This window comes from Petaurus breviceps, unplaced genomic scaffold, assembly GCF_028583685.1.
Source record: "Petaurus breviceps papuanus isolate PSGF00001 unplaced genomic scaffold, PetGlider_PUasm1.0 174, whole genome shotgun sequence".
Lineage (NCBI taxonomy): Eukaryota > Metazoa > Chordata > Mammalia > Diprotodontia > Petauridae > Petaurus > Petaurus breviceps.
Genome location: NW_027185761.1, coordinates 54052043 through 54062664, shown reverse-complemented (window position 1 = coordinate 54062664; position 10622 = coordinate 54052043). Strand labels below are relative to the sequence as shown.

General features: G+C 42.1%; 1 protein-coding gene across 11 annotated transcripts in view; it reads right to left on the bottom strand.

Annotated features, from left to right (window-relative positions):
• FHIT (fragile histidine triad diadenosine triphosphatase) overlaps window positions 1-10622 on the bottom strand; it is a 1710176-nt gene that overhangs the window by 1491360 nt on the left and 208194 nt on the right. The gene's annotated exons all lie outside the window — the stretch shown is intronic.

Here is a 10622-nt window from a genome sequence, read left to right as displayed (position 1 = left end):
GAGGGAAGGAGGGAGGAAGGGAGGGAGGGAGGGAAGGAGGGAGGGAGAAAGGGAGGGAAGGAGGGAGGGAGGAAGGAAACCGAGAAGCAATCAATGTGGCTTTCTTGAAGCACCAAGAGTCAGATGAATACGTTTGAACATCTCTGCTACTTACTATCTATCTTACCTTGGCCAGGTCATCCCATCACTCAAATGAATAGGTCTAACCAAGTTGCTTTTTGGCCAAAGAAGATTCTTCAGTTCCCCATTACTTGTATAATAAAATAAAAGCTTCTGCATTTGCTATTTAGAGTCCTTCAGAATGTAGTTCCAGACCTTCTTTCCAGGATAGTTAGACATTATTTCCTCTCACGTCCTCTACACTTTGGGCAAACTGATCTATTTTCTGTTCTCCAGATACAACATTCCATCTGCCACCTCAATTCTTTGGTATCTTGTACCTAGCACACTCTCTTTCCTAATGTGTATCTCTTAGATCATCTACCCCCTTCAAAACCTAGCTCATGCACTATGTATAATATTAATATATATTACATAGATAAAAGATTTAATCAATGTTTGTTGGATTAAACTGGACCTCCATTTCCTCATCTATTAAACAAGGGAGTTGAATAGAATGATTTCTGAGGTCCTTTCCAACTCCAGAAATCACGTTCCTATGAACCCTTGGGTGGGTAAATTTGACCTTCTCAATTGTGCACTCCAGGGGGGCCAAAGGCTTGGGCAGCAGTGGTTGAGAAAAGGACAACCAGGAAGCACCATGAAAGAGTTCTACTTCAGCCACAACAGAGAAGACCTTCTATATCATTTTAGACAACAAAACCCAACTCAATGGATACAATGTCTTTCAATCTTGGACATAGGATAATGAGGGACACAGGTCAGAAAGATGGAAAGTGTTGGATGCAGAGGAAAAGGACCTGTTCAAATTTCCAGCTTTGCCACTTACCATCTGTGTGATTTTGAGGAAGTTCCTCAGTCTCTTTGGGCTTCCATTTTCTCATCTGTAAAATGAGGGTCTTAGACAAAATGCCCCTAAAGAGCCCTTTGGGCAACCCAAGTCACCAGTTCAGTTACAGGAAAACTAAACCCAAAAGGGAATCCTCACAATGACAGCCTGCCATCCACCCTGTATTTTCTCCCCTGTAATCACAACCAGTCACAATGGAACCCTATTCCTATCCAGAGAAGAAACAGTCACCTTTCATAAACAGAATTAAACAATAAACCAAGGAATGGAAGCCATCATTTCACTTTGCAAGGCTCATCTGTTCCCTATACACAATACAGTGGCATCGAGGATCTTTTTGTGGGTTTTCATTTGTAAATATCTCTGGAGAATGGCAGAGAAGTTAAGCCTTAGCATATTAACAGGACAGAGTGGAAAGAACCGAGAACCAAAGCTGCCCACTATTCTGGACAGTTTGTGTTCTTAGACTAGTCATCTCTTCCAAACCAATCCCTTCTACGACACCCGTAAGAAAGCCTCCGCTTCCAGGTCAGTGTCGCAGCAAGCACCCCAGCGTCCCCAGGATCGCTGCCACCACAGGTTCTTAGATAAAGGAAAACAACTCAAAATGGGTTAACAAGCTTACTTTTATCAGTCAAATATGTATCGTTTACCTAGCAGCACCCTGAACTTCAGAATATACAGACAGAATTGTCAAGACAGAGAAAGAGATCAAGTAGACAGTTTCCAAACTGTCCAACCATTACATCTGTACCAAATCAACATCTGGGTTTCAACATCTGGGTTTTTCAAAGCCAAGGGGGGGCTCTCAACAACAGCTTCCCAGAATCCTGATCAAATCACAGAACACTTCTCAAAGTGAGCCCCCAAAACAAAGCTACACATCAGGGCTTATATAGCCTTCGGCTCAGAGAATGTAACAACCTTATTGACTCACTGGCCAATGAAGAAGTATCTACTGAAAAACAAGCCTCCCACCCCAGGCTCCAGGGGCACTTTAGCCTAGGGGCAGGGAAGATCTTTAAAATTTACATTCCCATTACAGTCAGCCAGGCTTTCTTGAAGATGTCCAAAGAGGGGCAGCTCGCTCCTTCCTGACACAGCCCATTCACTCTGGGCTCACTCTTAGGACGCTTTTCCTAACATTAAACCTGCATCTGTCTCTCAATAACCTCCAGTCATCACTCCTACTTTTGCCCTTCAGGGTGAGATGAAACAAATCTAATCCCATTTCCACCCAGCAACACTTACTTTAAAAAAAATTCTCTTCTCTTATAGCATACACAAGGACCAAGAGCTTTCTACTACTTTCTTCAAAAGTGAGTTTGGGAGTAGCTAGGTGGCACAGTGGATAGAGCACCAGCACTGGAGTCAGGAGGACCTGAGCTCAAATCTGAATTCAGACACTTGATACTTGCTAGCTGTGTGACCCTGAACAAGTCACTTAACCCCAAATGATCTCGCAAAAAAAGAAAAAAGAGTGATTTAGCTATGAGTCTGAATTTCCCTCTAAGAACCAAACTGTACCGATATAAAATGCTGTCCGTGAGAACTTCAAAAGGAAACAACCCCCCCACTAACCTAATGCTTCTGGAGATGATGTCTTAGAGACACTAAGGCATCCTCCATGGTCTCAGGTGCTTCATCCATAAAAATAAAGAGTTGGACAGATGATTGGGGGTCTCATCTATTGTTCTTTTTGGTATTAATTTTATTAGTGTCTTTGATTGACTTTGATAAATATCACCCCCACCACAGACTTTTCATTTGTTTTGTTTTGTTTTTCTGAAGAGTATTTAACTTTTTTCCAATTACACATAAAGATAATTTTCAGCATTCATTTTCTGTACAACTTTAAGTGCCAAATTTTTCTCCCTCCCTCCCTTCTCCCCACCCCAAGACAGCAAGCAATCTGATATAGCCTATACATGTACAATCATATTAAACACATTTCTACATTAGTCATGTGAGAGTCTTCATTGTAACCAAATTAAGGAGTAAAATAAAACTAACACTACAGCTCTTACCTCAGGACACACACACAGCACCTGTAGCATCTCATCTCTGTCTAGAAGGACCTCCAGAACCAAGATTGCTCATTACATTTCATCTGAGTGTTTTAGTGTTGTTTTCATCATTGAAGCCCCTGGTTCAACTTTCTTTACTCTGTATCAGTTCATAAAAACCTCCCCATCATTTTCCATATTTCTTATAATGGTGACTTCTCATGGTACAACATGCATCTGTATATCACAACTTCTTTGAATTTTTCTCTCTTAGGCCACTTTTAGTTTAAAAAAAATCCTCCACTAAGATCTCAATTTTTTCCTTTGCCTAATAAATGATTATTAGTATCATCAATGATTCAGGAAAGACCAGAAAAAGTCATCTGATTCAACAAAGCCCATTAAAGCATAACATGGATGTTTGAAATGTTTGTTTGATGAACACAGCCCCTGATGTCCTTCTTCCTCATCTTCGCTTTGGAAGAGGACCAATGACATCACAGGCTGATATCTCCACTTGTGCCTGAACTGGACCGAAGTGAGGCACAAGGCTGGCAGCCTCACTATCTCTTCCAGAGTCACTGAAGCCCAGTGGTGGGACAAAAGTCAAGATGGCTGGTGGTGGCTAGGTATGCAGGGGATGACCCTGGAGTCTTTGATACCTGACCAAGCTCTAAGCACTCCACAGTGCCTGCTTCAGCTGCCTTCATGGCCACTGGACAAATCGTTCTCATCCACCCATTCTGCTGGGGGAAGTCTTCACGTGCTACATTTAGCTAATTTCTCTACACCCAAAAACACTGTAAGTCAGAGTAGCCATGGAGGAGACCTTAGCTGATGGTGGGATTAGAGGACAATGATCTGAGAGTCTACGCCTCTATCCTAGACACTCTTGCAAGCTTGCTTTTTCGCTGTTGTCAAAAGCATTGCCCTACCTTGGATTCTACCTCTAAAAGACGGTTAGCCCTGTCTTAAGAAGCATTCAGCTACCGTCAGGAAAACCATAAGAAGACATAACAGTAAGCCTCTGGGGTCAGTCAGCCTTGGCAAGACAAAGTGGAATCCATCATTTTTCAGGAAAACATCACTTGCTTACATGGCTAAGTGATATAGATATGGCCTTGTGCAGAAATGAATCAGACTTTAAACTTAGGATACACTTGCTAACTCTTCTTACTATGTTTTCCTCCCTCTCATCTTTTGCTCCTTATTTAGCAAAAGTCAAACAAATGTTTTTCAACATATGTTCCGTGGATTTTTTTTTTGCTCCTCTACTGCGTGCCAGACCAGAGCTTAGAACAGGAGACTTCTGCCACACTAAAAGGCTCTCATTAAGCCATATGCCATCTCAACAGTGATGCCACATTCATTGTGTCAGGGTGTCAAAGGGCTGGTCCAGTAAAGCCATGCCCCTGATGTTACACCATTGGACAGCTACTGCTCAACACATCCTATTGCACTCTGTTAGGTGGGAAAAGCAGGGACAAACTTCCCAATGGTATCTTAAAAGTCACCTTTAAAGGTTTCTATTCCGTCCTTCCTGCAGCATCACAACATCCAAGGAGGCTTTTAGAAGCTCACACACCCTAAGAACTTGGCCAGTGCCATGATTACAAGGACCATGCTATCCACCTCCCAGCAGAGATGTGGACTCAAGCTACACCCCAGGACATGCATTTCTGAACTCGGACAAGGCAGGAAGCTGATTCTCTTGACTATGCACATTGGTAACAACAATCTTGTTTCCTTTCTTTTTTTCAGAGGAGGCCATGAGTGATTTGGAAAGAAGAGAAAATAAATCCATGGTTTAAAAAAAAAAAGAAAAAAGTTCTCCAAAAATCTCATTTACTGCCTCCTTCCTTTCTCTGCAGAATTGGTCAACTACGAAGGCAAAATATCACTTATAATGTTGGATGTGGCTGATACGTTGTCTGGTTTTACCAAAATATTTCTTCCTTTTTTAAAATTCTTTTTTATAAGGGATGACTCACTGGTGGAAGATGAGGATGGGAAAAACAAAAAAACAGCAAAATATATCTATTTTTAAAAGATGTTCAAGTGTATCTACAATTTTTTAGTTCATGTTCTAAGGATTAATATTCAAGACGAGCGTAGAAAATTTGATGGGTTAGTTTTTCTAGAAGCGCATCTTTACCCCCAAAGGTTGGAAGGGATAAAGAAATAACAAAGCATCCACTAAGAATGAGAGGCCCTGTTTTTAGATGATTAAAAATACCACTTCCCTAAGTTTTGAGAGTCGAACACAGGTCAATCCAAGAAGCCTTTATTAAACACTTACCATGTGTTGAGTATGGAGCTAGGCAAAGACCAAACATGAAAACAGCTTCTGCCTTCAAGCAGCCTACATTCTACTAGGGACTGTTTTTACTAGTCAGGGGCAGCTAGGTGACACCATAGTGCCCAGAGCAGAGCAAGGAGGCCAGCCCTACAAGGTTATGAGAGACTTGGAAGGTCACTAATTCCACTTTCAGAGACCTCAGTCATTAATAAGGCCTTAAAGGAACCCATGCTCACTAATACCACAATCAGAATTTAAGATGCTGCCAATGAATTTTCTAAAGAATGCACAGCCAGGACAATACTAAGCTATTTCATCCCATATATTTTATTCAGAAGAAAAAACATCATTTGTTCCTTTCTGTCTAAAGTCCTGACAAATAAATGGAGAAAATCTGTTCAGAATAATTCTGACCCATACTGGCAGCATGACCCTGAGCAACTCCCTCAAACCCCAGCCGAAGTAAATGCAAGCCAACAATAAAGACCCTCACTCCCACTATGAACATCCCAGGCTCTTGAAGCCCACCAAGAACCTGGCCTTTATCTCTTCATCCGCTGTCCATGTGAATGCTGGCGGTGACCTAACCTTAACTGTGCCTTCTACTGTGGGATGTGGAAAACCTCTAGGTAGTTCACTGGTGAAAATATGTCCTTCTGTTTCACTTTTCAATATTAGAACAATTTTAAAAATAAGAAACCCTGAGACTATAAGTAATAACGATAACTAAAATTTATACAGCACTTAAAATTTTGCAAAGCAATAAATTTGGACATTTTACCTTATTTTATCCTCTCAGAATCCCTGGGAGGCAGGTGCTATTATTGTCCCCATTTTACAGATGAGGCAGAGAGAGATCAAGTAATTTCCCTACAGTTACTGAGGTAGGATTAAACAGAGGTCTCCCTGACTCTGGCCCAACATTCTGTCTCCTGCACCATGCAACTCCATCAGAGCAGGCATCTGTTTGCATCAGAAGAGGTAATGCTCTCACTTGGTCAGACTACAGTGTCAAGGGACTGTGTCCAGTTCTGGGGACCATATTTGAGGAAGGGCATCGATAAGCTAGGTATCATTTGGAGGAGGTAAGATTGCATAGGTCATCATGAAAATGCCATATGGGGAGCTCTCATGTGGAAGAGGCACGAAAATACTTCTGTTTACTTCCCAACTTGGCAGAACCAGGAGCAGAGGGTAGAAGCTGAAGAGTTTAAGATTTAAGCTGGGATGTCAGGAGGGGAAAAATAAAATCCTCCAAACTATTAAAGTATCCCAAAGTAAAATGAACTGCCCTGAGAAGTGGCTGGCAGGTCTTCAAGCAAAGGCTGGATGATATATCCATTGCTCAAGGATAGGTTGGACCAGATGGTCCCTAAATTCCCTCCCAATCTCTTGGATATTTTAATTCAAGGAAGAACTGATAGAAATTAATCGTACTTCATACCACCATCTTAGATTTAATATAGAGAGAATATTCATTTCACAGAAAATCCTATCTCTTCATGTTGGTATATAATTAATGTTTGTTCATAATGTGTCAGATTTGTTTCTAAAAAAGAATGATATTTTTAAGGACCTAGATCTATATCTCTCTGAGGAAAAATAAAGTATTTAATGAACATTTGGGGGCATTTTATGATGTAATCTCTATGTAATTTTGATAAATGTTAAAGGGGGAAATGAGAAAATATATAAAATGTTACTTTACAGTGTATGTGAGAGAAAGAGAGAGAGAGAGAGAGAGAGAGAGAGAGAGAGAGAGAGAGAAACAGAATATACTCCTTTTTCTGTCAAATCTAACTGGTACATTAAGAATTGCTAGCAAAAGTAACATGTAACCTCCCACCTATTAGGAAGTCAGTTTCCTGGAAATTTTCCAGGAAATTCAGTTTCCAGGAAACAGAAAAATTGAAATTAGTGTTTAAGAAAACTTAAACATGAGGTGACAATGAAATCCTACTTACTGAAAAAAGTCTAAGCCCCCAAATCCCAGAGGTAACAATGTGGTACACTGGATAGAGTCCTGAGCTTACAGTCAGTAAGACCTGAGTTCAAATTCTTCCTCAAATACTTAATAGCTGTGTGCCCCTGAAAAAGTCACAGCCTCAGTTTCCTCATCTGTAAAATAAGAGTGTTGGCTTCTCACATGTCTCTAAAGTAACTTACAGTTGTAAATCTATAATCTCATGAATAAGAGAGACACAGACAGTACAATGAAACGAGGCAAAAAATATGTACAAAGACGGACGGCAAATGCTCAACCTGAAATGAATGTGCTTTTAAGGGTGTTATGGGTTTAAAAACAATGCTGCTTGTTTTGGCCCCATAATGAGACAATTGATCACACTTATGGCTTCTCTGGCTACTCAAGGAATTAGTCCGGGTGTGGGTAAAGAAAAGACAGGGTGTGAAGGATAAAAAACAAGGAGACAGGAGTCAGCAATCTAGGGCAGAAACAATCTGAAGGAAACAATTAGAAACTGGCCCATGTCCCAAATCAATAAACGGAGGTTACAGGAGGGCAGTGAACATAATGAGTGGGTAAAGACAGCCTGAATGCAGACAGCAGAGCATGGGGAGTGGACTGGAGGTGGCCCTCTCTGAGGCTCGGGGACTGCTCAAAGGTCATCTGTCAGCAAGCTCTTGAAGACATGCCACCATCACCTGCTCGAACAGCTCAGTTAGTCCCACGTGAGCATCAGGGGCAGGAGCCTGCAGCTGGCACCCAGAACAGCTGCTTCCTGCCCACACCTGGAGGAGAAAGCAAGTCCCCCCTTCTCTCTTCTGGTCAATCTTCAAGTCCGATAAACACAGGGGGAAAAGAAAAGCACTTATCAGAAAATGTGCAGTGTCCTGTGAAGAGGTTTAGAAATACAATCCCCATTAGCTCTCGTGAAAGCTCTGCTAACGAGTCCTCCAGCATCAGCCGAATGGGGTGTAATTCCCTAATGTGTCTGTAATTGAGTGCTGTCAATGAGATGGGATCTGTAATGATTTCTTTTTTAATTATATCACCTTAAAGGGAGAAGGTCAGAGAGGTTAAGTGATTAGTCCATAGTGCCAGGGTTGTGGGAGAGGATGAAGAGAGATCACAGGACCATAATTAGAGCTAGGAAGGATTTCAAAGACCTTCTAGAAAAACCTACTGGTTTTACAGATGAAGGCTCAGAGACCACGCCTCATCAAAGGTCACACCGCCAATCATTATCAGAGGCAGGATTCAAACCCAAGTCTTTCTGACTCAATTCCACCCCTCTCTCTGCTAACCTATCACACTACCTTTATAGTATGAGATACTTTTTGAAAATATTGATTGATGCCTTTTTCTATCTCTTAATTTTATGACTTTTGATTGATCCCTTTGCTGTCAATGCCCAATAACTTCTTCCCATGGAATTTGTCCTTGTAAGAAGTCAACCAAAGAAGCCCGCACATTGTCCGTGCCTGACATTCCACACCAAGAGTCCAAGAGGAAAGACGTATGCTCCATCGTGAGTCTTCTGAAGTCAACAGTGGCCAATGCCAATCTGACCATTCACACTTCCCTTTTATAATTATTTTCCTGTGTGTCACCTCAAACACTGTGCCAGTTACGTTCCTGGTTCTCCCTATTTCATGATGCATTGGTTCATTCAATTCTTGCAAGTTACTGACTTCTCTGCACTTATTCCATTACTTTCATCTACTTCAATCTGCTTAGCCACTCCCCAATCAATAGGTGTCTTGTTTCCAGCTTCTTGGGACCACAAAAAGTTTTGTGCAGCTCATTTTCCACAGGTTATGCTACTTTTTAGCATAAAGAGCTTTCATGTTCAGTGGGCCAGCATCTTGTCTTTGACCCATGCCCTCTTTACCTTCTACATGTCAGCTGTGTGATCTCAAAAGTGAATTGGTTTTCTATCCTGTAAAACTCTCCATAGTCCTAGAGATTCTAAACAAAGTACTCTGTAGGCTTGGGACAGCAATTCCTATACTTAAGGCTACTGGATAATGGGGTCATTAGAGAAGTCTCTTCTCCCTGAAATTAAGAACGATCTTTTTACACCAAAATTCTTCTGCTGAAGTATGGCTTCAAGTAAAAAAAAGTATAGTCACTAAGTTGAAATTGAGTGGTGCCAGGAGGGCAATGGATGGGAATGTGATGGGCCACAAACATAAAGCAGCACATCCCCACTATGGAATTACGAAGGATCTTGGGATAGGATGGAGAGTTGGAAGGAATCTGGGAGGTCTATGGTATATGATACCTTCATTTTACAGCTGAGGGACCCAAGACCCCAAAAGATGGAATGATTAGCCAAAAGTGACATGAGAGCATATGAGGCAGGATAAGAACCCAGATCCTCTGACCCCAACGCCAGCGCTCTTGTCAATGCAGCACACTGCATCTCAAAGCAAAGGATTTTTAAAATGGACAAATAACCATTTTTAAAAGATTCCCAGGATGGGGTGGCCCTGGTGTTCTTAACTGGATGGGGCCCATCAGATTGCAGGCTCCTTGAGGGCAGGACTATCTCTGCTTCTTACCCAAAGCTGAGGATGACGCCTGGCACATAGTAGACACGTAACAAACGTTTATAGATTTACTGATTGATGCAAAACATAGTGTGAGGCTAGCAATAGGCAGTAGGCTAGGTAAGGCTTCACTTACTCATCTGCCCATCAGGACACCTCGGCCCCTATTCAGAACCCCAGAACTTAATGAATTAACTCCCCAGAGGCAGTGGAGCTTAATCTCTAGCAGTCCAAGTCCTGGCAGTAGCTATTCCTGATGTGGGGAAAGGAGATAGTTGTGATTCATATGGAAAGAAGAAAGGAAGGAAGCAAGCACCGACTAAGGTAAGAGCCTACTATGTGCCAGGGCCTGTCCTAAGCACTCTGCAAATATATTTCATTCAATCTTCGCAACAATCCTGTGCAGCTACTACTATCCTCACTTTACAGTGGAGGAGACCGAAGCAGAGAGTGATGAGGTGACAAGTTAGGAAGCGTCTGAGCTCACCTTGGTGCCCTGGGGGTCAAGGGGACATGAGCAATGGAGGGAGAGCCTGTGTGTTCTACCCATGTACTCCCCACATCAAGAAGAAGAGATGAAGGCTCCTGACAAGGCAGGAGAGCCCTCCCTCCCACTGCGAACCTAAAGAAGGACATGAACAAGGGTTAGGCAGGATGGACTGGGATCTGCAGCACTGAAGAGGGCGCCGCCATCCATGAGATCACAGATTCAAATAGTATTCTGATTAGAGGTAATCTATTTCTGTCAGCCATACCACAAACATACATGTAAATATATTTCACAGGAGAGAGAGAGAGAGAGAGAGAGAGAGAGAGAGAGAGAGAGAGAGAG